General features: G+C 38.0%; 1 protein-coding gene across 1 annotated transcript in view; it reads left to right on the top strand.

Annotated features, from left to right (window-relative positions):
• The first annotated feature begins 22,492 nt into the window (after nucleotides 1–22,492).
• TANK (TRAF family member associated NFKB activator) overlaps nucleotides 22,493–24,547 on the top strand; it is a 114,176-nt gene continuing 112,121 nt past the window's right edge. The window contains exon 1 of the mRNA XM_036884120.2: nucleotides 22,493–22,738. The gene's annotated coding sequence lies outside the window, so the exon portion shown is untranslated. The remainder of the gene's footprint in view (nucleotides 22,739–24,547) is intronic.

The raw sequence follows: 24,547 nt of genomic DNA, 5'->3' as shown, positions 1-24,547 counted from the left end.
CCGAGCCCAAGTCAGGCCCAAACTAGTGATAAATTAGTTTTTATTTAGATAGAACAACACTTTTAAAGCTTGAAATAAGACTGTACATTAAAAACAGCAAGAGGACGGGAGACATATTGGAATTTACCTAGGTTTATCAAGGGTCAGAGAAAAATTCACATAGCACAGATAAAAGGCAGTCGTGAGGAAAGAAATTAAGTTGCTTTCTGTTTGTACCATGTCCAGTTCAGTTCATATAATGTTATAGGCTAAATTGTGTCCTACCAAATTCATATGTAATATGAACATAACTCAGAATGTGACTGTATTTGGAGGTAGGCCCTTAAAGAGTTCAGATGAAATGAGGCCATTACGGTAAACCCTCACCCAGTCTGACTGGTGTCCTTATAAAAAGAGGAAATTTGCACCCATAAAGAGACACAGGGGCATGGCTTCACAGAGAGGCCACCCTGCGAAGAGGCAGCAAGACAGCAGCTCTTCATCATGTTCCTGCAGCTGGGAAAGAAGAAAGTATATTCTGAGAGCTCAGTTTGATACCATTTGTTGAGAAGTTTCAGAAGAGAATGGCAATTAAGATACAGAACTTCATTTATAAGTCTCATCCTCGGCCTCAAAGATTTACTGCCTTAAAACTTCATGGGGGGGGGCGGAGCCAACATGGCAGCATGAGTAGGACAGTGGGAATCTCCTCCCAAAAACATATATACTTTTGAAAATACAACAAACACAACTAGCCCTAAAAGAGAGACCAGAAGACGCAGGACAGTGGCCAGACTGCAGCTACACCAGCGAGAACCCAGCGACTGGTGAAAGGGGTGAGATACAAGCCCCGGCCCGGCGGGACCCGAGCGCCCCTCCCCCCAGCTCCCGGCGGGAGAACAATAGGCAGAGCGGGAGGGAGACGGAGCCCAGGACTGCCGAACACCCAGCCCCCGCCATCCGGGCCAGAGCGCAGACACAGTGCGTGCCCAGGGGGCCCTGGATACTGGGGAAACAGGGAGTAAGACCTCTGAGCGGGTGCCAAAGCTGATGCCCCTGTGACAAAGAAAAGTGGGGGCTTTTTGAAAGTCTTAAAGGGACAGGGACTTAACAGCTTGACGGAAACAACCCAGGTCACAGTACAGCACCTGGAAATTACAGGTAAAACCGGGTGCACTAACTCCCTGGGCAACAGCTCTGAGACCCCTCACGGAGGCAAACAGTCAAGCAGCCCCCCCATCCATCACCCCACCGGGCGCTGCGAAAGCAGAGAAGCAGCCTGAGACAAATTCCGCCCACAGAAAGGGAAATTTCTCCCTTCCGGCCAGGCAAGACACAAAGACCCACTCTACACGCAATTACCCAACACAAGCCACTAGGGGTCGCAGTTGTCCCAGTAAAGAAAGGTCAGAGGCATGTGAAAATTTTGGCTCTCCCAGCTGACAGTCAATAGCACCTGTCAACATGAAAAGGCAAAAAAATATGATCCAGACAAGACTAACCCAGACAGCTTCGGCATCTGCTACATCTTCCCCTGAGAAGGAATCTGGGGAGATAGATTTAGCCAGTCTTCCTGAAAAAGAATTCAAAACAAAAGTCATAACCATGCTGATGGACTTGCAGAGAAATATGCAAGAACTAAGGAAGGAGAATTCAGAAATAAAACAAGCTCTGGAAGGACTTCAAAACAGAATGGACGAGATGCAAGAGACCATTAATGGACTAGAAAACAGAGAACAGGAACGCAGAGAAGCTGATGCAGAGAGAGATAAAAGGATCTCCAGGAATGAAAGAATTTTAAGAGAGCTGAGTGATCAAACGAAAAGGAACAATATAAGAATCATAGGTATTCCAGAAGAAGTAGAGAGAGAAGAGGGGATAGAAAATGTCTTTGAAGAAATAATTGCTGAAAATTTCCCCAAACTAGGGGAAGAAATGGCCTCTCAGACCACAGAGGTACACAGAACTCCCATGACAAGGGACCCAAGGAGGTCAACACCAAGACACATAATAATTAAAATGGCAAAGATCAAAGACAAGGACAAAGTATTACAGGCAGCCAGAGAGAAAAAAAAGGTTACCTACAAAGGAAAACCCATCAGGCTATCATCAGACTTCTCAACAGAAACCCTACAGGCCAGAAGAGAATGGCATGATATACTTAATGCAATGAAACAGAAGGGCCTCGAACAAAGACTACTGTATCCAGCACGAATATCATTTAAATATGAAGGAGGGATTAAACAATTCCCAGACAAGCAAAAGTTGAGGGAATTTGCCTCCCACAAACCACCTCTACAGGGCATCCTACAGGGACTGCTCTAGATGGGAGCACTCCTAAAAAGAGCACACAACAAAACACCCAACATATGAAGAAGGGAGGAGGAGGAATAAGAAGGGAGAGAAATAAAGAATCATCAGACTGTGTTTATAATAGCTCAACAAGCGAGTTAAGTTAGACAGTAAGATAGTAAAGAAGCTAACCCTAAACCTTTGGAAACCACAAACTTAAAGCCTGCAATGGCAATAAATTCATACCTTTCAATAATCACCCTAAATGTAAATGGACTGAATGCACCAATCAAAAGACACAGAGTAATAGAATGGATAAAAAAGCAAGATCCATCCATATGCTGCTTACAAGAGACTCACCTCAAACCCAAAGACACGCACAGACTTAAAGTCAAGGGATGGAAAAAGATATTTCAAGCAAACAACAGAGAGAAGAAAGCAGGTGTTGCAATTCTGGTATCAGACAAAACAGACTTCAAAATAAAGAAAGTAACAAAAGACAAAGAAGGACATTACATAATGATAAAGGGCTCAGTCCATCAAGAGGATATAACCATTATAAATATATATGCACCCAATACAGGAGCACCAACATACCTGAAACAAATATTAACAGAACTAAAGGAGGAAATAGAATGCAATGCATTCATTCTAGGAGACTTCAACACACCACTCACTCCAAAGGACAGATCCACCAGACAGAAAATAAGTAAGGACACAGAGGCACTGAACAACACACTAGAACAGATGGACCTAATAGACATCTACAGAACTCTACATCCAAAAGCAACAGGATACACATTCTTCTCAAGTGCACATGGAACATTCTCCAGAATAGACCACATACTAGGACACAAAAAGAGCCTCAGTAAATTCCAAAAGATTGAAATCCTACCAACCAACTTTTCAGACCACAAAGGCATTAAACTAGAAATAAACTGTTCAAAGAAAGCAAAAAGGCTCACAAACACATGGAGGCTAAACAACACGTCCCTAAATAATCAATGGATCAATGACCAAATCAAAATGGAGATCCAGCAATATATGGAAACAAATGACAACAACAACACTAAGCCCCAACTTCTGTGGGACACAGCAAAAGCAGTCTTAAGAGGAAAGTATATAGCAATCCAAGCATATTTAAAAAAGGAAGAGCAATCCCAAATGAACGGTCTAATGTCACAACTATCGAAATTGGAAAAAGAAGAACAAATGAGGCCTAAGGTCAGCAGAAGGAGGGACATAATAAAGATCAGAGAAGAAATAAATAAAATTGAGAAGAATAAAACAATAGCAAAAATCAATGAAACCAAGAGCTGGTTCTTCGAGAAAATAAACAAAATAGATAAGCCTCTAGCCAGACTTATTAAGAGGAAAAGAGAGTCAACACAAATCAACAGTATCAGAAATGAGAAAGGAAAAATCACGACGGACCCCGCAGAAATACAAAGAATTATTAGAGAGTACTATGAAAACCTATATACTAACAAGCTGGGAAACCTAGGAGAAATGGACAACTTCCTAGAAAAATACAACCTTCCAAGACTGACCCAGAAAGAAACAGAAAATCTAAACAGACCAATTACCAGCAACGAAATTGAAGCGGTAATCAAAAAACTACCAAAGAACAAAACCCCCGGGCCAGATGGATTTACCTCGGAATTTTATCAGACATACAGGGAAGACATAATACCCATTCTCCTTAAAGTTTTCCAAGAAATAGAGGAGGAGGGGATACTCCCAAACTCATTCTATGAAGCTAACATCCCCCTAATACCAAAACTAGGCAAAGACACAACCAAAAAAGAAAACTACAGACCAATATCCCTGATGAACGTAGACGCAAAAAATACTCAACAAAATTTTAGCAAACTGAATTCAAAAATACATCAAAACCATCGTACACCATGACCAAGTGGGATTCATCCCAGGGATGCAAGGATGGCACAACATTCGAAAGTCTATCAATATCATCCACCACATCAACAAAAAGAAAGACAAAAACCACATGATCATCTCCATAGATGCTGAAAAAGCATTTGACAAAGTTCAACATCCATTCATGATAAAAACTCTCAGCAAAATAGGAATAGAGGGCAAGTACCTCAACATAATAAAGGCCATCTATGAAAAACCCACAGCCAACATTATATTGAATAGCGAGAAGCTGAAAGCATTTCCGCTGAGATCGGGAACTAGACAGGGATGCCCACTCTCCCCACTGTTATTTAACATAGTACTGGAGGTCCTAGCCACGGCAATCAGACAAAACAAAAAAATACAAGGAATCCAGATTGGCAAAGAAGAAGTCAAACTGTCACTATTTGCAGATGACATGATACTGTACATAAAAAACCCTAAAGACTCCACCCCAGAACTACTAGAACTGATATTGGAATACAGCAAAGTTGCAGGATACAAAATCAACACACAGAAATCTGTGGCTTTCCTTTATACCAACAATGAACCAACAGAAAGAGAAATCAGGAAAACAACTCCATTCACAATTGCATCAAAAAAAATAAAATACCTAGGAATAAACCTAACCAAAGAAGTGAAAGACTTATATTCTGAAAACTACAAGTCACTCTTAAAAGAAATTAAAGGGGACACTAACAGATGGAAACGCATCCCATGCTCATGGCTAGGAAGAATTAATATCGTCAAAATGGCCATCCTGCCCAAAGCAATATACAGATTTGATGCAATCCCTATGAAACTACCAGCAACATTCTTCAATGAACTGGAACAAATAATTCAAAAATTCATATCGAAACACCAAAGACCCCAAATAGCCAAAGCAATCCTGAGAAAGAAGAATAAAGTAGGGGGGATCTCACTCCCCAACTTCAAGCTCTATTATAAAGCCATAGTAATCAAGACAATTTGGTACTGGCACAAGAACAGAGCCACAGACCAATGGAACAGACTAGACAATCCAGACATTAACCCAGACATATATGGTCAATTAATATTTGATAAAGGAGCCATGGACATACAATGGCGAAATGACAGTCTCTTCAACAGATGGTGCTGGCAAAACTGGACAGCTACATGTAGGAGAATGAAACTGGACCATTGTCTAACCCCATATACAAAAGTAAACTCAAAATGGATCAAAGACCTGAATGTAAGTCACGAAACCATTAAACTCTTGGAAGAAAACATAGGCACAAACCTCTTAGACATAAACATGAGTGACCTCTTCTTGAACATATCTCCCCGGGCAAGGAAAACAACAGCAAAAATGAACAAGTGGGACTATATTAAGCTGAAAAGCTTCTGTACAGCAAAAGACACCATCAATAGAACAAAAAGGAACCCTACAGTATGGGAGAATATATTTGAAAATGACACATCCGATAAAGGCTTGACGTCCAGAATATATAAAGAGCTCACACGCCTCAACAAACAAAAAACAAATAACCCAATTAAAAAATGGGCAAAGGAACTGAACAGATGGTTCTCCAAAAAAGAAATACAGATGGCAAACAGACACATGAAAAGATGCTCCACATCGCTAATTATCAGAGAAATGCAAATTAAAACTACAATGAGGTATCACCTCACACCAGTAAGGATGGCTGCCATCCAAAAGACAAAAAACAACAAATGTTGGCGAGGCTGTGGAGAAAGGGGAACCCTCCTACACTGCTGGTGGGAATGTAAACTTGTTCAACCATTGTGGAAAGCAGTATGGAGGTACATCAAAATGCTCAAAACAGACATACCATTTGACCCAGGAATTGCACTCCTAGGAATTTACCCTAAGAACGCAGCGATCAACTATGAGAAAGACCAATGTACCCCTATGTTTATCGCAGCACTATTTACAATAGCCAAGAATTGGAAGCAACCTAAATGTCCATCGATAGATGAATGGATAAAGAAGATGTGGTACATATACACAATGGAATACTACTCAGCCATAAGAAAAGGGCAAATCCAACCATTTGCAGCAACATGGATGGAGCTGGAGGGTATTATGCTCAGTGAAACAAGCCAAGCAGAGAAAGAGAAATACCAAATGATTTCACTCATCTGTGGAATATAAGAACAAAGGAAAAACTGAAGGAACAAAACAGCAACAGAATCACAGGACTCAAGAATGGACTAACAGGTACCAAAGGGAAAGGGACTGGGGAGGATGGGTGGGCAGGGAGGGATAAGGGGGGGCAGAAAAAGAGGGGTATTAAGATTAGCATCCATAGCGGGGTGGGAGAAAGGGGAGGGCTGTACAACACAGAGAAGACAAGTAGTGATTCTACAACAGTTTGCTACGCTGATGGACAGTGACTGTAAAGGAGTATATAGGGGGGACCTGGTATAGGGGAGAGCCTAGTAAACAAAGTATTTGTCATGTAAGTGTAGATTAATGATTAAAAAAAAAAAAAAAGCTGTTCCTATGTGGTGACCTCTAATGAGTTCTACACAATGATATAAAGGGCATATAAAAGTGTAGGCAAAGGGTCTGTTTGTGTTTATACAGAGGATCAAAGCCTAATTTGGCTACCCCGAAAATGAACTAAGATACGATATGAAAAAGAACTTCCAACATCAGCACTCTCGGGAAGACTCATGACAGAAGATGATCAGCAAAAAAAAAAAAAAAAAAAAAAAAAACTCCAACAAAGATCCATGCACTGTCACAGGTGTAGATGCACTCATCCCACCAGTTCCTGGACTCGCCATGGGAATGATGAAGGAGATATCTAAGCTGGCCTGTGCATACAGTAAAACAAAAATTGGACTGGATCTATACTGTTGGAACTCAACCAAGAATTAGGAGAAGTGCAAATTGTAGCACTCCAAAATCTTACAACCACAGACTATTTATCATTAAAAGAACATACGGGATTTGAACAGTCCCCAGGAATGGGTTGTTCTAGTTTATCTGAATTCTCTCAGACTGTTTAAGTTCAGTTGGACAATATCCACCATATCATAGATAAGTTTTCACAAATGCCTAAGGTGCCTAACTGGTTTTCTTGGTTTCACTGGAGATGGCTGGTAATTACAGGTATGCTTTGGTTAGGTAACTATATTCCTATTATGTTAATGTGTGTGCACAATTTAATTAGTAGTTTAAAACCTATCCATGCTGAAGTTACTCTACAAGAAGATATGTCAAAGAAATAATCAATCTTCCCAGGTTTTCTTCTGCCTGCTACTTCTATAGCTTTTCTTCTTCCTACCTAATCACAACCTTTAAATAGAACTCGTGCCACATGTCGAATTTACCGAGTATCATAATTCTTCCAAGTGGTAAAGACACCTCAAGACAAATGCTGGGCATAGAAGCCACAGGGCATAAATATGCAAAGAAGTAAAAAGCTAACCTTTTCAAACAATAAGGCTTCTCTCTCACTTACCAACTTAACATTTCCCTGTATGGCCCCGGAAGATGACTGGTTAGCCAGAGACGGGTAAGATTCCTCAAGGGAGGAACAACCTAAGACAGGCACAGTCGCAGGGGGCCATCTGGTGAGAAAATGGGGAGCAGCAGAAGTGAGGCTTAGAACCTCCCCCCTCATGTTCTGAGAGAAATCTTCTGCATACATGGATGTTTATTGCCCTCGTCTAGCTCGGATTAACACATAGTCTACAGGCACACACCTGATCATCTACGTTTGCTCTCTTACAACACTAAACTCTGTTTTCTACCTTTATCTCGTATCTACCTACCACTTCAGCATTTTATTAAAAATAATAATAATAGAGAAATGTGGTATCCACATATAAATCAAGTTTAAAAATCAAATGAATAGTCATATTTGAACTGATTGTGTATAGTTCATAATGCATGAACAAAACCGAAAACTTCTGTGATGACTGCCCTTGCACTGTTCACCATGTAACTTATTCACTATGTAAGAATTTGTACTCCATGTAAGAATTTGTTCGTTATGCATCAGAAGATTGGAGACTGATGAAAATTAGGCTTGGGGTGGATTAATGATTGTGCATTGAGTATTGACCCCCCTATACAGAAATTTATTGTGGTTAACAACTATTTGATCAATAAATATGAGAGATGCCCTCACAAAATATATGTATATATATATATATTTAAACACACTTCCAATTGTAAAATAAGTAAGTAACTGGGATGTAATGTATAGCATAAGGAATATAGTCAAAATATTGTAACAACTTGGTATGGTGATACCTGGTACCTAGAATTATCATGTATATAAATGTTGAATCACTGTGTTGTACACCTGAAACTAATGTAATGCAATACTGTTGTCAACTACCCTTCAATAAAAAAAAAAAAAAAAAAAAAAAAGAGACCTCAAGAAAAAAAAAAAAAAACTTCATGGGCAAATTGAAATCCTGATAGACCTCATGTCTGGGCATCTCCATATGGATGCTCTGCCAGCACCTTAATATTAGCTTCTATAAAACATCTCTTCTCCACATCATTGTTTTATTCTCTCTACATTCTTTCATTTAGGTACTAGTGTGGTCAAGAAGAGTCAGTGATATAACATTTGTTTGCCACAGTTAGAATGGTGCCTGGCGTGGCAGTCACTCTCTCAATCACTGGCATGTCCAACTTCCTAGTCACCCAATTAGAAACATAGCAGCAGCATCAACAACTCCCTTTTCTTGGCTTCCCACATTTAATCAGTTCCCATATCCTGCCAATCTTAGTTACTTCTAACTGATCTCCCTGCTTATAATCTGTCTCCCCTCCGTTAGATTAGATTATAGTGCTTTATTCTCTCTCTCTACTTCACATAGTAGTACAACACAATTTATTCTATTCAATTGTAGCTTTCAGCTATTAAATAACTATTTCCTCTAAAACCTCAGAAATAGTGTGTCTGACAGAGGTCAAAAGTAAAACCATAATGGGAAATTCCAAAAAATAAACATTTCGGGTATTTTATCTTCAAAAACTTACAACACTCCAACGCTATCCCAGCTGTGGCACTACCTATTTCCAGACCATGCCCCCTCCCTTTAGTAAGAAGCACCCAACTGGGGAAAATCTTCACCAGCATACCCACTCCCCACAGGCCACCAGCTAGACTACGACGGTGGTTCTTAGGCAGCTTCCCTGACAAGCGCCCATTCCACTTCAGCCAATGCCATTTGAAACCACAAACCCAATCCAGTGGAAATGTTATTTGCTTTTAGAGGATATCCAGGTCATGGGCCTAAACTAAATAAGCAAATTATCCACTGATTCTTATTCTTTGAATAAGAATCGTATTACTATAGGAAGTTTTACTTAACATACATTGCCAAAGAGGAAATTCTTCCTTTAGTAATAAAAATTCATCTGGTGGAGCCATCATTCAGCAGTAATTGAGAATATCAAGTCCAAACCCCAATTCTCTATTTCTTTATGTATTAGATATATCATTAATTAATTGCCTGGCACAACATAGTACTTATAGGTGCTGTGAGGGTACAAATTATGTGCAAGTCATGGCCTCTGCTCTCAAAATCATGGAATAAGGCTAAAACAATAAAGGAATGTATAAGATATAGCTAAACTGTGTATTTCAGTCTCAGTGCTAGAAAAGTTCAGAAGAGACAGGGAAGTCTTCTAATGTTAGGAGGAAGTTTCAACTTGGGCAAAAAAAGACATCTAATTCAAGAAAAGAATATCCACAATGAACGTGGCATTGAACACTAAAACACTGCATTTGCTCCTGGTTGATAGTTTCATTTTTCTCCTGAAGAACCCCAAGTTCAGCCTTGCACACTGAGCAAGAGCCCATGTCTGTATGTGACAATCCTTATACCTTCTTCATTCTCCCACCTTTACCTTTCCATTTTCTTTTCTGCTCAATTTTCTCCTGTGTCCTATTCCCTCATAAACAAGCTCTGGTGTAGGAAATTCAATCATGCCAAGGAAAAGAATCAGACAATATTGGCACGTTAGAGTTGGACGGACCCTTGGACATCATAATTACTCTCCCCTTCTTTCACTGTATGCAGTCAAGGACTTGCCATATTCTAACTACTGTTCAGTCACTCATTATTTCACCCAAAAAAATATAAGCCATCCTATCATATACAAAGCTCCCAGTAACTGTATTTCCGCAATATTTCCCTTTTCCTTAAGGATCTTATCACCAGGCTTTTCTCCATGTAATCAGTTTAGACAAAATTGAGAAATGGACAAAACTGTCTTCTGTATTCCTAGACTCTTCATTCTTAGCCCAGGTTCCTCTTAAGTGACCAGCTCATTCTAGCTCCTCAAACATTTCTCATTTCCCTTATCAATAGTTATCATTAGAGTCTCAGTCACCTTAAGGTTTAATGGCCTATAACAGTGTAACTGTTCTCCTATATAAGGTATATTTTAAGTGGAGTCAAAGTCTTATGTTAAAAATAAATGTCAAGCATATTTCAACATCAGTCAAGGAGGATTTGGGGAGCCCTAAGACTTTAGTAAGAATCACATCTGAAGAGACATTTTATAGTTAACACTTGCTTTACCTACCTTTAAGTAATACAGATAATATACTTAAATAAAAGTTACTACTGAATATTGACATAACAAGGTATAAGGAAAACTAATCTACTGCATTAAAAAGTGTGCCAGCTTTTTACAATACAAAAAAAATGGATTGCCTCCTAGTTTCACAGCTACGCTTTATTGTCTGCCCTGAAAAAAATGGAGCTGGAATGTTGAAATATTTCTTCTTTGCAGTGAGTACAATGTTAGCTCTGTCAGTATAAGAAACTAGAAAGTCACTACAAGAGGAGCAAGTCTTCTCTTCCTAATGGTGGTGTTTTACATTTGCTTCTTCTTTTTCTTATCTCATGGTTGACAGCTTTATATATGGTATTCATCTAGTGGCACTCACCTCCATCAAGTTTCAGTGGCACTCATAAGGATGGCATCTCATAAAGTTTCAATGGCATCTTTACTGATAGCTCCCCAATGAGTCTCATTGGTGTCCAAGAAGTCATCTTCCCAGCCTGCATTGTAGAGGGGTGCTTCCTGCCTGTACAGAATCTGTAGATCAGTTCTGGCCTGGGCAACTCAGCAAAATTATCTGCAGTCCAATGCTCCACAGCCAAACTTTCCCCAACATGGCTGGAATCTCAGCCTTGGGAGGAGGACTCTTCTACATTTGCTCCTTCCTAGTGTATCCTCCCTGAGACCTAGGGTGTTCTTGAGAGATCTTTATAGGTCACCACCTGTTATAATTAATAATTCTTTATATTAAAATTTCTCTATTCAAATTATTATATGGTATCTGTCTTCTGACTGCACTGTGACTTTTATAAGAGGGGGGAGAAAAGATCTCCAAACCTGAGGAATAACTCTTCAGAGCATTTGTTTAAAAACCCAAAGTATGCAAAGAATTAGAGAGATAGTTTGACTTTCTGCCAGAGTAATCTACTGCAAATAAGTCTAATATATTGGTTACAATAGATAAGATAAAAGGGAAGAAAGGCAATGAGGATTCAAATCCTAGAACAATAGAGTCTCATATTAAACCTGCAATTAAAAATAAAATAAAATAAACAAAATAAATTTTCAAGCCTAAATATACAAGGACCCTAATCAATGTCAAGTTTCAGTATTGTGCCCAAATGAATATCTTCTGTATTCAGTTTCAAAAATTCCCATGGAAATGGGAAAGTGGGACCATGACTACCTAAGCTTTTTTGTTATTGTTGAGGTATGATTGCCATGTCACAACATATTAGTTCCAGATGCACAGCATAAGAATTCAAGATTTGTATGTATTGTGAAATGATCACCACAATAAGTCTAGTTAACATCCCATTCCACACAGTTACAAAATTTTTTCTTGTGATGAGAAATTTTAAGAGATTCTCTTAGCAACTTTTTAATATTCAATACAGTGTTGTTAACTATAGTCACCATGATGTATATTATATCTCTATGACTTATTTATTTTATAACTGGAATTTTCCACCTTTTGACCCCCTTCACCCATTTCTCTTGACCTCCACCCCTTACCTCTGGCAACTACTAATCTGTGCTCTGTATCAATGAGCTCAATTTTGTTTTGTGTTGTTAGATTCCACATGTAAGTGAGATCATATGGCATTTGTCTCTGTCTCATTTTACTTAGCATCATGCCCTTGAGGTCCATCCATGTTCTTGCAAATGGCAATATTTCATTCTTTTTTATGACTAACTAATACTCCATTGCATATATATATATATATATATATGTATGTATATACACCACACCTTCTTCATCCATTCATCCATCAATAGACACATATATCTTGGCTATTGTAAATACTGCTGCAATGAACATAGGGGTGCAGATAACTTTTTGAGTTAGTGTTTTCATTTTCTTACCTGAAGTGAAATTGCTGGATCATATGGCAGTTCTGTTTTTAATTTTCTGAGGAATCTCCATACAGTTTTCCATAATGGCTGTACCAATTTACATTCTCACCAATCGTGCACAGGATTTCTTTTCTTTCACATCCTCACTAGCAATTCTTATTTCTTGTCTTTTTTATAATAGCTATTCAAACAAGTATGAGGTGATATCTCATTGTGGCTTTTATTTGCATTTTACTGATGTTTAGTGATGTTGTGTACATTTTCATGTACCTATTGGTCATCTGTATGTCTTCTTTGGAAAGATGTCTATTGAGATCCTCTGCCCATTTTTCTAATCAGATTATTTGCTTTATTTTGCTATTGAGTTTTGTGGGTTCTTTATATATTTTGGATATTAACCCTTTATCAGATATATGATTTGTAAATATTTTCTCCCATTCAGAAAGTTGCCTTTTCATTTTGTTGATGGTTTCTTTGCTGTGAAGAAGCTTTTTGGTTTGATGTAGTCCCACATGTTTATTTTTGCTTTTGTTGCCTTTGCTTTTGGTGTCAAATCCAAAAAATCATCAAGACAATGTCAAAGAGCTTACTGCCTATGTTTACTTCTAAGAGTTTTATGGTTTAATTAGGCATTATACATTTATTTTCTGCAAAAATATTAACACAAAATGGGCTACAAACCAGACATGTTGGAAGTATAAGATCTGCAGTAATGATATTTTGTGCATAGTATTCAGACTCCCACACTTTTAGTGGTAGAACATGAGAATCATACCTGTCTCATTGGGGTGTTGTAAAGATCAGTACCTAGGACAATTCTTGCCATGTAGCAAGTTCTCCAAAAGGCCTTTTTTTCCTGTAGTTAATGCAGTTATTCATGATTCTTTTTTTACTATAAATATTGTATCAAGAAGATATTAGTTGCTAGTAACATAAAATCCAATTCAAACTAGCTTCAACAATAAGAAGGGACTTTAGGAAATATATAATAAGAAAGTCAAGAGGTAGAGGGGGATTCAAAGTTGGTTGATCCAGTGGCTCAGCAACATCATTAAAGACCCATTTTTGTCCATCATTTCTTGGACATCCCAAGGTTGTGGCTTATCCTATGGCTGAAGCCTTTTGTAGATTTGGGCTGACTGCCAGCCATAATGAGGTCTGTGCATCACTGTCTCCTCTCAGTGGGAAAGTGAGCTCTACTCTAAACAAGAGTACTGGGATTCACTGAGATTAAAATATGGATCACATACTCACCCCTAAGCCAATAGAAAAGCCCAGGGACTTTGTAATACATTGACTGTCTTAAACCAATCCTAACTCACACATGGATCAGGGGTGGCGTTAGCTTCCCAATTAGCACATAGGCCACAAGGAAGAAGAGGAAAGGCAATATGAATGTTGCATAGATGAAGAAAAAGATCTTGCTTAAATAATTTAATTTCCCTCTGTTGGGTTTTCCTGCAATACTAGTATAAAATTCACAATATAACTTTATAGACTGTGAAAAAAATATAACAAGGAATACAACAAAAAGATACCTTATATTGTCTCACCATATGCTTAGTGTTTTAAATGCTTTACATATACTGATTCATTCAATCCTAAAAACTATCAGAAGATTCAGCAAGGAGCTATTCAAGAATGGAATCAGGATCTGGGACCTAGGCAATGACTCCACCACCAATATGCCTAACTCGCCTGTTAGAATGCCTGTCAAGAAAGAGGTAATTTTTTCCTCTTATGGCAAATTTTGCTACAGAAAATGCCATGGAACTTGGTTCCATGGCTCCCTCTCCCCTTAGTTGATCAGTAGAGAGCAACTGATGAATGAAAGACTAATGAATAAATAACTGACATGGGAAAGAGGTATTCTTAGAAAGTTTTTTCCCCATTCAAACAATATTTTAAAACACGAAACTCAATGACAAGAGAAAAGACAAAGCACACAGGTCTTACACTAATGTAATAATTAGAAAAAGTTTGCCAATTGCACCCCACTCAGCTTCCAAACCTTAAAAGCATCCTCAAATTATAAAGTCAGAGATAGTCAAGTACTTTGGAGCTAGGATCTCTAATGTCAGTAGAAATCTGTCAACACCATCAATCAGCTTCTCGATATTGAGAAAATCAGTCTCTTTGAGTCTCACTTTCTTCTTTTTTGAAGTGAAGGGATTCAACCAGATTATCTAAAGAATAGCAGGTGTACACTCACACACAAACACGATTACTCCAACACTCCTAGCACTACCTCAAGCTTTCCCCCTCAAAAAGATACCTTGTGATTTTACTTAGAACTCATGTTTATTGAATCTTTCATCTTGGCTCTGGTATGCTTCCAAATATGAACAAATTAAAAGGGAATTTAACTGGTAAAAAAAAAAGAGAGAATAAATAAAACACAAGGAACCTTGAAATCTCTCTGTGAGCTTCACCCAGTTAATCCTCCCAACATACTCCTGGAGTCAAGCCAAGCAGTTTTCAAAGGGCAGATCTCTTTGAAAGTCTGACTTATTTTATTAAAGCCATAGAAAAACCCAGAGTTTATAGATCATCCTTTCTGTGTTTCCCTCTTTTCTCTTCTCCTCTCTAATTTCTTTCTTGCTGTCATTGTGTGTTACAGGTTATAGAAAGGCTAACATGTTTTTTATTTCCTCATTTATACAGAATTATAGGTGTGAACTATTAATCCTGCTAATGTTAGAAACTGTATCAGAACTAAATTACTGTACTATGTGTGCTTGCATAGAAAATTATTGATGACCTTAAGCATAGCACAGCAATTTCAATTTCATTAATTCATAAATCCAAAAGAAATATGTTTCAGGTGATACAAACTTGTTTTCTACTATTTATAAATTCTGGATCTCTGTGAGGAAGCCAAGTAATTTCCATTTTCTTTATTCTAATAGCTAAACCACTTTTCTGGGTCTCTCAGTTTAGAAAGAAAATTCCTGTGAGACTCATTCTTTTAGCTGGTGGTTCTCATTAACCTTAGGCAGGAGAAATCCCAGTACACAGACCAAAATAAAATGGCTATTTGGCAATAAACTAAATGTATTGCTACCTTAGCTGCTGACAGAGAAGTAGAATGTATACCTGAAACAACCTTTCAATAGTGAACTGCCTTCATTCCCTGATGAAATTTTATCAACTTATAGACATTTTTTATGGAGATGTAGATAGCTCACCTTGTACCCTGTAGAAAGTATCATGGGTTTTTTTTAATGAGACTTACTATGCTATACATAACAGATTAGAAAGGAAAAAATTGAACATCAGCAGAACAAAAAGGCATCCTACAGTATGGGAGAATATATTCATAAATGACTCAACTGATTAGGGGTTAACACCAAAATATATAAAGAACTCATATGGCCCTAACACCCAAAAAACAAATAAACTGATTAAAAAGTGAGCAGAGGACCTGAACAGACATTCCTCCAAAGAAATACAAATGGCCAACAGGCACATGAAAAGATGTGCCACATTGCTAATTATCAGGGAAATGCAAATTAAAACGGCAAATCAGATACCATCTCACACCATTTAGAATGGCCACTATCCAAAAGACAAGAAATAACAAATGCTGGAGAGGATGCAGACAAATGGGAACTCTCTTATACTGTTGGTGGGAATGTAAATTGGAGCAACTGCTATGGAAAGCAGTATAAAGGTTCCTCAAAAGACTAAAAATAGAAATACCAATTGATCCAGTAATTCTATTTCTAGGAATTTCTCATAGAAAACAAAATCCCTTACTCAAAAAGATATATGCACCCCTATGTTTATTGGCGCACTATTTGTAATAGCCAAGCTATGGAAGCAACCTAAGTGCCCATCAAGGATGAATGAATAAAGAAGATGTGGTATATATACAATGGAATATTATTCAGCCATAAAAAGAAAACAAATCCTGCCATTTGCAGCAACATGGATGGATCTACAGGGTATCATGCTCAGTGAAATAAGCCAAGTGGAGTAAGACAAATGCCATATGATTTCACTTATTTGTGTAATATAAAAACAAAGCAAAACAGAAGGAACACAATAGCAATAGACTCATAGACACTGAGAAGTGACTAGCGGTTACCAAGGGGGAGGGGTTGGGTCAGGTTGTGGGGAGAGTGAGGGGGATAAAGGGCACAATAATTCACAATCACAATATAAGTTGGTCACAGGACAGTAGTACAGCATGGAAAATACAATCAATGATTCTGTAACATCTTTCTATGTTGATAGATAGTAACTGCACTAAAGGGGGTAAAGATTTAATAATGTGTAACTGCTGAACCACTGTGTAGTACATTTGAAACAATATAAGATTATAGATCAATGATACTTTAATTTACAAAAAAAGAAGGTAAAAATTGGAGGATAAGTAAATCTTCAGAAACAAAAATGAGCACTGTTATCTTCCTTAAGTAATGGCATTGAATCTGCTGCAAGGCTGCCCTATTTTCCTCAACTGGCATTTGACAAAAGGCATCAAGTCTAATTCATTCCTCCACTTGTCAAGAAGAGCCTTCTTCTGCACCATCCTCCTTTTCCTTTCCCATCTTCTTGTTTCTCCAATTATACCATTCTTACATGCCCATCCTAAGAACAAATTGGTAGGTATTGAGCATGGATTGGAGGTGATATATTTTCACTTCATTAACTTCTCATCAGTCTGAAGCTTTCAAAATTGGGCACAAGAAGGAACAAAAATTGATAGGGAAAAATACCTGAATTTCTTTTCACCTCCTCTAAAATTTCATGCTATCAGTGAATGAGGGAATCTTTATTAGATGAAGTGCCCCACCATGGACATCCCAGCTGCACTATAGTAAAGTTGTTAAAAGCACAGACATTGAAGACAGATACCTTGGTTTCCACTTACTAGCTATGTGTACTTGGTTAAGTTGGTTAAGTTCTTGATGCCTCAGTTTTTGTGTCAATCAAAGAGTACCTTCTTCAGAGGGTACTTAGAAGGATTAAATGAAGTGATAAAGTAATAAGTATTTTAGCTTTAAAGTATTAAGTGTAAAGTACTTAGAATTGTTCCAGGCCCACAGTAAATGCTACATAGGTATTGGTCATTATCCTCTCATCTGAGAGTTTAATGCCCTTTCAACATTCCCAAGCAGTGGTCATTCATCTTATGTCTGATTTTTCTCAGCAACAGTGAACTGATTACCTGCCAAGGGACCTACCTCATCTTCTTATTATTGAATGTTAATCTTTCTATAGTGAACCAAAATTTGTTTTCCTTGTAGTTTCTCCTTATTGGACTGAGGTCTACCTTGGAGCTAGGCAGAAGAATTTAACTGATGTTTCAATACTATTATTGGCTTCTCATTTTCTTTAAACTAAACATCCTCATTCCGACAATCATGCACATGTAATATGGATGAGTATTTAGTAACTGGTTTGTCTATGGCCTTCTAAAGACTGGTACCCAGGAAGTTGCGTCTGAAAGCAGGACTTAATGCTTCCCTCATTGTAGAGGAAATTCTAAGGTCCCATTCATCTTGAAATTTTTTAGCATCCCCAGATTACCACCTCAAGTAAAATTCTTGAGTCATTTTTATATGAATGCTACTAAATTGCATCTCATCATCCCCTTTTTTGGCCTATGTATTCTTTCCTGTTTTTGTTGTTGTTTACTTGTAGGATGATGGTAGAGATGGGAGTAGTAACTAGACAACTTTATAATTACTCCTGCTACATTTTATTTTGGCATCAGCCTACAACTTCAGATTATCAAGATATTTTTGGATTTTTGTTCTATCAATCTTGTTTTCACCATATACCACTAAGAGTCCTCTTTCATGTGACAGCCAAAAATATGTAGCCATCATATGATGAGGAGGACAGAATGCTGGGGAAGCCAGAGTCTTACTTTCACCCCTCTTCTCAAAAATATAAGTCTAAGGTACTTTTAGACTTTCAGTCTATCTGTATAACTCACAGATTTACTGTTTAAGGATAGATGCCAAGAATACTAAACTGTACTTACCTATCATCAAGACTATAAATAATCCTCTACAACAGTAAAAAGCACATTAATATTTTTAGAAATTTTTACTTATAAGACTATGGAAGCAAGCAAAACGCCACAAGTTTAGCCTAAAAGAAATCACAGTGAATTTACTGAGAATGTGGAAAAAGCTATAAAACACATGTTTAACACTTGATCCTTTTGCTTGTTCGGTTCCTGGATGTCTACGCATCTCTCTTTCATGGTTGCTCCAGCTCTGAGAACTCTGCCCACACAGCCCCCTTGCATGTATTTCTGCTCTTGTCCTTGGCAACAAGCAGAAGAAAATGTTGTTTGCCTGTCTGTCTCTTCCTTAAGATCTATGACTCCTTAAGGGCAAGAAAAAGCATTTTAAAAAAGCATTTTAATAATCCCTACATCCAGCACAACTTAATACATAATAGATAATAAAAGTTTATTAAATAAATAATATATCAAGCATGCTAACTACCTGTCCCTATTGACATAAGGCAATCATTAACTTAGATTACAGCTTAAATACAAGAATTCTAAGGTGTATTTTCCTTCCCTACCACCTCCCTACTTCCATCAAATCTCCTTCCCCCATTCATTATGGCCAGGAAAGTCACTTCATTAACTTCTCATCAGTCTGAAGCTTTCAAAATTGGGCACAAGAAGGAACAAAAATTGGTAGGAAAAATACCTGAATTTCTTTTCACCTCCTCTAAAATTCCATGCTATCAGTGAATGAGGGAATCTTTATTAGATGAAGTGCCCTACCATGGACATCCCAGCTGCACTATAGTAAAGTTGTTAAAAGCACAGACATTGAAGACAGATACCTTGGTTTCCACTTACTATCTATGTGTACTTGGTAAATGGGGGCACCTTTAATTCTACAACTCGTTAAGACATAAAATGCAAGTATGCCCACTGGAAAAGCAGCTCTTTGGCATAAATTTATGTTAGGTTCTAAATCAGTGATACAAGCTACTCCCCCCAGTGCACAGATTAGGGTGTTAGCAGAAAAAGGAATATCCAACATCCCTGCAGGTCCCAGCCCTACTTTGGCCATGGGCCAATAAAAATCCTGGTGCATCAGCCCACCAGCAAGTAGAGGCTAGAAAATTCTGCTGCTCTCTAAATCCCATGCCTGGAACATGGATTCCTCCTACACGTGCCCATATGATCATCTGAACCAAGTTTATCAATCTAACACCTACCCAAGCAGCCCAGCTGCCTAACTTGCTTCTTGGCCAGAGCTGTAGGCACTTGGGTCCCCTCCTGAAAGCAGCAGCCTATCCCTGAATCCCAGCCAGCAATAAAGGCCCTGGCTTTCCTGCCATCTGCTTTCACCAAGGAACACTGCTTTCCAGGACTTGTCAGGGAGACCTTTCATCCAGACCTACCCTGAGCTGAACTTTGCTGTTCCACGATGGGACACATCACTCTCTTCATTAAGATTAGCAACCCTTTGGCCATTCACCTCTTCCTGGATGGAGACCTGACTTTGGCCTCCCATCCAATATTTTGGACTTGGAGCCCTGTGCCACCACCCCCAACTCCCTCCTGCCTTCATTGTATGCTAACTTATGCCACTATTGGCTTGGTACCAGTTTACTCCTTCCTCCCCTGCAGGAACCTCAGCATTTCTATCTGCCCTGGTCACATGGTTTATGACTCTGAGAGGAAAAAAGGAAGGGGAGGTTATAGGAAAAGGAACCACTAAAGACAACAAACATAAAACCTCTCATTGGCCTCATGTGTTTCACCTAGAGCCAGAACTAGTCAGTGTCATAGGTTTTAAATTCCATGCACTCGGACAGAATTTTCCTCAAAAAGCATCTCTAACTATAGCTCTTCTGTCTTAGCCTCAAGACCCTCACGCAAGCAGTGGGCCACCAGTTTGGGGCCTAATATCCAGTACTACCAGCAAGTTCTGCTGGAGCTTGGACATCAGCCAAGCTCACATGCCAAAGTAAGTAGAAGAGGGAAGGGACACAGAATGAAGAAAACAAAGGGGGATTCCAAGTTAAGATCTCAGCATTACTTTTTTTTTGTATCATAAATCTACAATTAAATGAGGAACATTATGTTCACTAGACTCCCCCCCATCACCAACTCCCCCCACATACCCCATTACAGTCACTGTCCATCTGCGTACTAAGATGCTATAGAATCTCTACTTGTCTTCTCTGTGTTGTACAGCCCTCCCCGTGACTCCCCCCACATTATAATGCTAATCATGGTGCCCCCTTCGTTTTTTTCTTCTCTCCCCCCCTTTTCCCTCCCTTCCCACCCATCCTCCCTTTTCCCTTTGGTAACTGTTCGTCCATTCTTGGGTTCTGTGAGTCTTCTACTGTTTTGCTCCTTCAGTATTTTTCTTTGTTCTTATACTCCACAGATGAGTGAAATCATTTGATACTTGTCTTTCTCTGCCTGGCTTATTTCACTGAGCATAATGCCCTCTAGCTCCATCCATGTTGTTGCAAATGGTAGGGTTTGTTTTCTTCTTATGGCTGAATAATATTCCATTATGTATATGTATCACATCTTCTTTATCCATTCATCTACTGATGGACACTTAGGTTGCTTCCATTTCTTGGCTATTGTAAATAGTCAGCACTTTTTTTTTAAAAGCTGTGTTTTTAAAATCCTGCTCATGCAAAAATGTAAAGTCTTGATAAGAAGGTTTTCCTTTCACTGTGGCTATATGACTTTTTTGTTTTATTTTGCTTTATTTATGGTATTAGATAAGTTTCAATTTTCCATTGCACATAAGTTGAATGTTTGATATCAGTAAAATAGTTATAAAGCACCAAGATGCTAAAGAAATTAATACTTCATTACATGTTAGAGAGTAAATAGAATGTTTTTAGTCATAAGCTTATTCATCATTTTAGATACTTTCAGAATTGTTTCCTTTTTATAGAATAATTTCATAAAAAGTAAAAACTATCTTGGGCTTATTTAACACCTAATTTAAAAGAGGGCAGCATTCTAAAGTGGAAAAGAAACTAGACTGAGAATCAGAAGGTTCTAAATTCTAGTCCACTATGGAATTTCAGGTAAGGTCTCAGACGCACCTACACAATGCAGGAAAGGAGCAAGGAGACTCTGAATCTTTTTTGTTGTTACAGTCTTTTTCCTGTTCAATAACAATATGCTGAGACTACAGTACAGTGAAAAGATGCACTTGGATTCAAAGACTCAGCTGCCTTTAACTTTCTTTGTGACTTTGAGCATTTACCCTCCCGTTTCTTCATCTGTAATAAAAAGAAAATGAAACAGATGGTGTCTAAGGACATTTCCAGCTCTAAAATTTATAACAAAGAAAAATATCTGTGGTGCTTATGCTGCCTTCCATTTGCACGTAAAACTTGATGTTTTGCTCCAAGTAGCCTAAGAAGAATACATGCGTTTGTAAAGCACTTCCCCAGTGTGCTGGAACATACACTCATCCACATGAACAGTAAACCTTAGTTCCCAAGAAGAAAGCTGTCTTAAAAGCCTTTTTTGTTTCATGGCTCTTCTAAGTACCTGAGGTCAGGTTCTGGAATCCATGTAGGCCATGAAGCAAAGACAGCTATAGTCAAATCTAGTCTTTGCCAGCTGTTTATTAATACTCTTATGTCAAAAAGTGACTTCTTCAAAGCCAAAAAAAAATAGCCATTTATTAATTAAACTTACTTTTAAACTTTCTTTCATGAAAATGTGCTTAATCCAAAAATTTTTTTTATTTACAATTTCTGGGTTTTTGTTAAAATACCCTAACTATTCACGGAAAGTATCTTTGCTTCAAAAGGAAGTCAGAGCTACAGTCACGGGTGGTTTACAGAAATTTTCTGGTAGTCTTTGCTTCATTTCAATGTCTTGCCACGATTGGCTGTTGATAGCTACAAATAAGGAAGTCTTCAAGTTAGGGGATTTCTCAGTGGAAGTTCCCAATTCAACACCAGGGAGAGCTCAGGACAGTTAGGGCAGCGTTTCTGGAGCCTAGAGATAAGGTTTCCAGACTCTGTAACTGCCTGCATCTTTACAGAGCAATAGTCTGTGAAGGAGGACTTGTAACCTGGAGGAGGTAACCAAAGCCTTAGTAGCTCCTACTGATTCTCGACGCAACAAAGTCCCGGGATGTCATAAACTGAAGTGTTGCAGATTTGTTCTACTCTTACTTCTGTTAAGTGAGTAATTCATGACATAATTCAATAATGCCTTTGTAGTCATTACCACAGTTGGAAATTTGGCCTTTAAGAAATGGGGACAACTAAAGGAAAATTTTAAATACTGTGATCTTTTCACATTCTTCTCAACTTTCAAGATCGAATTTATGTCTTCATTTGAAGTGATTTTTTTTAACTTTGTATCTGGAATGTCAGCCTCAATCAGTGGTTTTTGAAACAGAATGTAAGACTTAAGAGTTATGTATTTGGCATGTTAAGTTACATACAGCTTACTATGTTGAAAGACAAATACTGTATATATTCATACTTTTTTTTAGTTAAATTTTTTAAGATCAATTCTGGACTGATATAGTGTGGCCACTCAAACATTAAGTCAGGTTTAGTACTTCTCCATCTCCTAAGAAACACATGTTAATGAATATTTCTTTTCAGTAAAGTCTTAACCTTATAGAAAACTTGACATTTCCTAGCTTGGAAAATTTACACAATCATAGAAATCCAGTCTTATTCTATTACCAATTGGCCTTTATTTCCACAATCAAAAATGAGTATTAAAAATTGTATAGTATTTTTTTAAGAATAATCTAGGAAAAGTTGATAGTTCAAAAAGTTTATGCATCAAGAATCATTATCATTCTTGTTATATTCATAGCTGTCATCCATTGAATGTCTGCTGGAGGAAAATGGTCTTAGGATCTTGCAGCAGTTAAGTGGCAGAGCCAGGGCTTAAACATAAATTCCTATCACTTCTTACTCCCTGGCTCTGTTACCATTGCCGTGCCTTCTTACACTATTGAAACAGGATTTTGAGATGTCTCAGCCAAACTGCAAAAGATATGGAGAAAAAGAAAGATGACTTGGGCAAGTCACAGAGAAGCCAAATCATTCACAGAAACTTAAGTCATTCCTAAGTCTCCCTTTTCCTCACTCCAGGGTGCTCTCCCACCTGTACACAGATACACACGAGTCTGCCTCCATGCAGAGGGGGACATAGGGCTGTACACCACATCCATCCTGACTGGGGTTCCTGCTAGCAGCCAACTAGGGTCCTAAAGCAACATCCAGTTATTTCTCTTAAGAACTTGTGATAATGAAAGACATGGCCAACTAGAATATTTTAAATAAATCTGTAAAATTTATTTACAATAAATCTAAAAATGTTCCAGTTGGAATTGCATGAAACTTAGGTACTAATTTGAGGTACACAATCATCTTTAGTGTAGAGAGCCTCCCTGTCTGCAAGTATTCTTTCTCTCCATGTATTATGAAACATAGGTTCTTTGTTTATTGTAAAATGTATCCCAATATATTTTGTTTCTTCTTCCTGTGTATGGTAGAGATGCTGTCTTGGTAAGGACATTCTTTCATTGTTCCATTTTCCTATTATTGCTAGCATTTAGGAAAGCTCTTGATTTTGCAATTTTTATCTTGCATCCAGCCATTGTATTGATCCTTTATTTGTTCTAAATTATTTTAGGATATTCGCATATAATGCTTAGATAAGAAAAAAATAATTTTGTCCCCTCTTTTTTTCCTTCTCCCCACACTGGCCAGAATGTCTAGACCAGTGTTTAATAACAGGAGATGGCAGCCAACCTTGTCTTGTTCTGATCTCAGTGGGAATTTCCCTAGTGGTTAATATTAAGAAATGATGTTGGCTGTTTGAGATATATTTATATATTTATCATAAAAACCAAATAACTGCCAAATATACTTCTAACCCTAGTTTACTAACAGCATAGCAAGACTTCATGTTAAAACTATGGTCAATGTCTTTTTTGGTATCATTAGAGATAACTTATGGTTTTT

Source organism: Manis pentadactyla, chromosome 8, assembly GCF_030020395.1.
Source record: "Manis pentadactyla isolate mManPen7 chromosome 8, mManPen7.hap1, whole genome shotgun sequence".
Lineage (NCBI taxonomy): Eukaryota > Metazoa > Chordata > Mammalia > Pholidota > Manidae > Manis > Manis pentadactyla.
The sequence above is the reverse complement of the archived record's forward strand: the minus strand, read 5'-3'. Positions and strand labels throughout refer to the sequence as shown.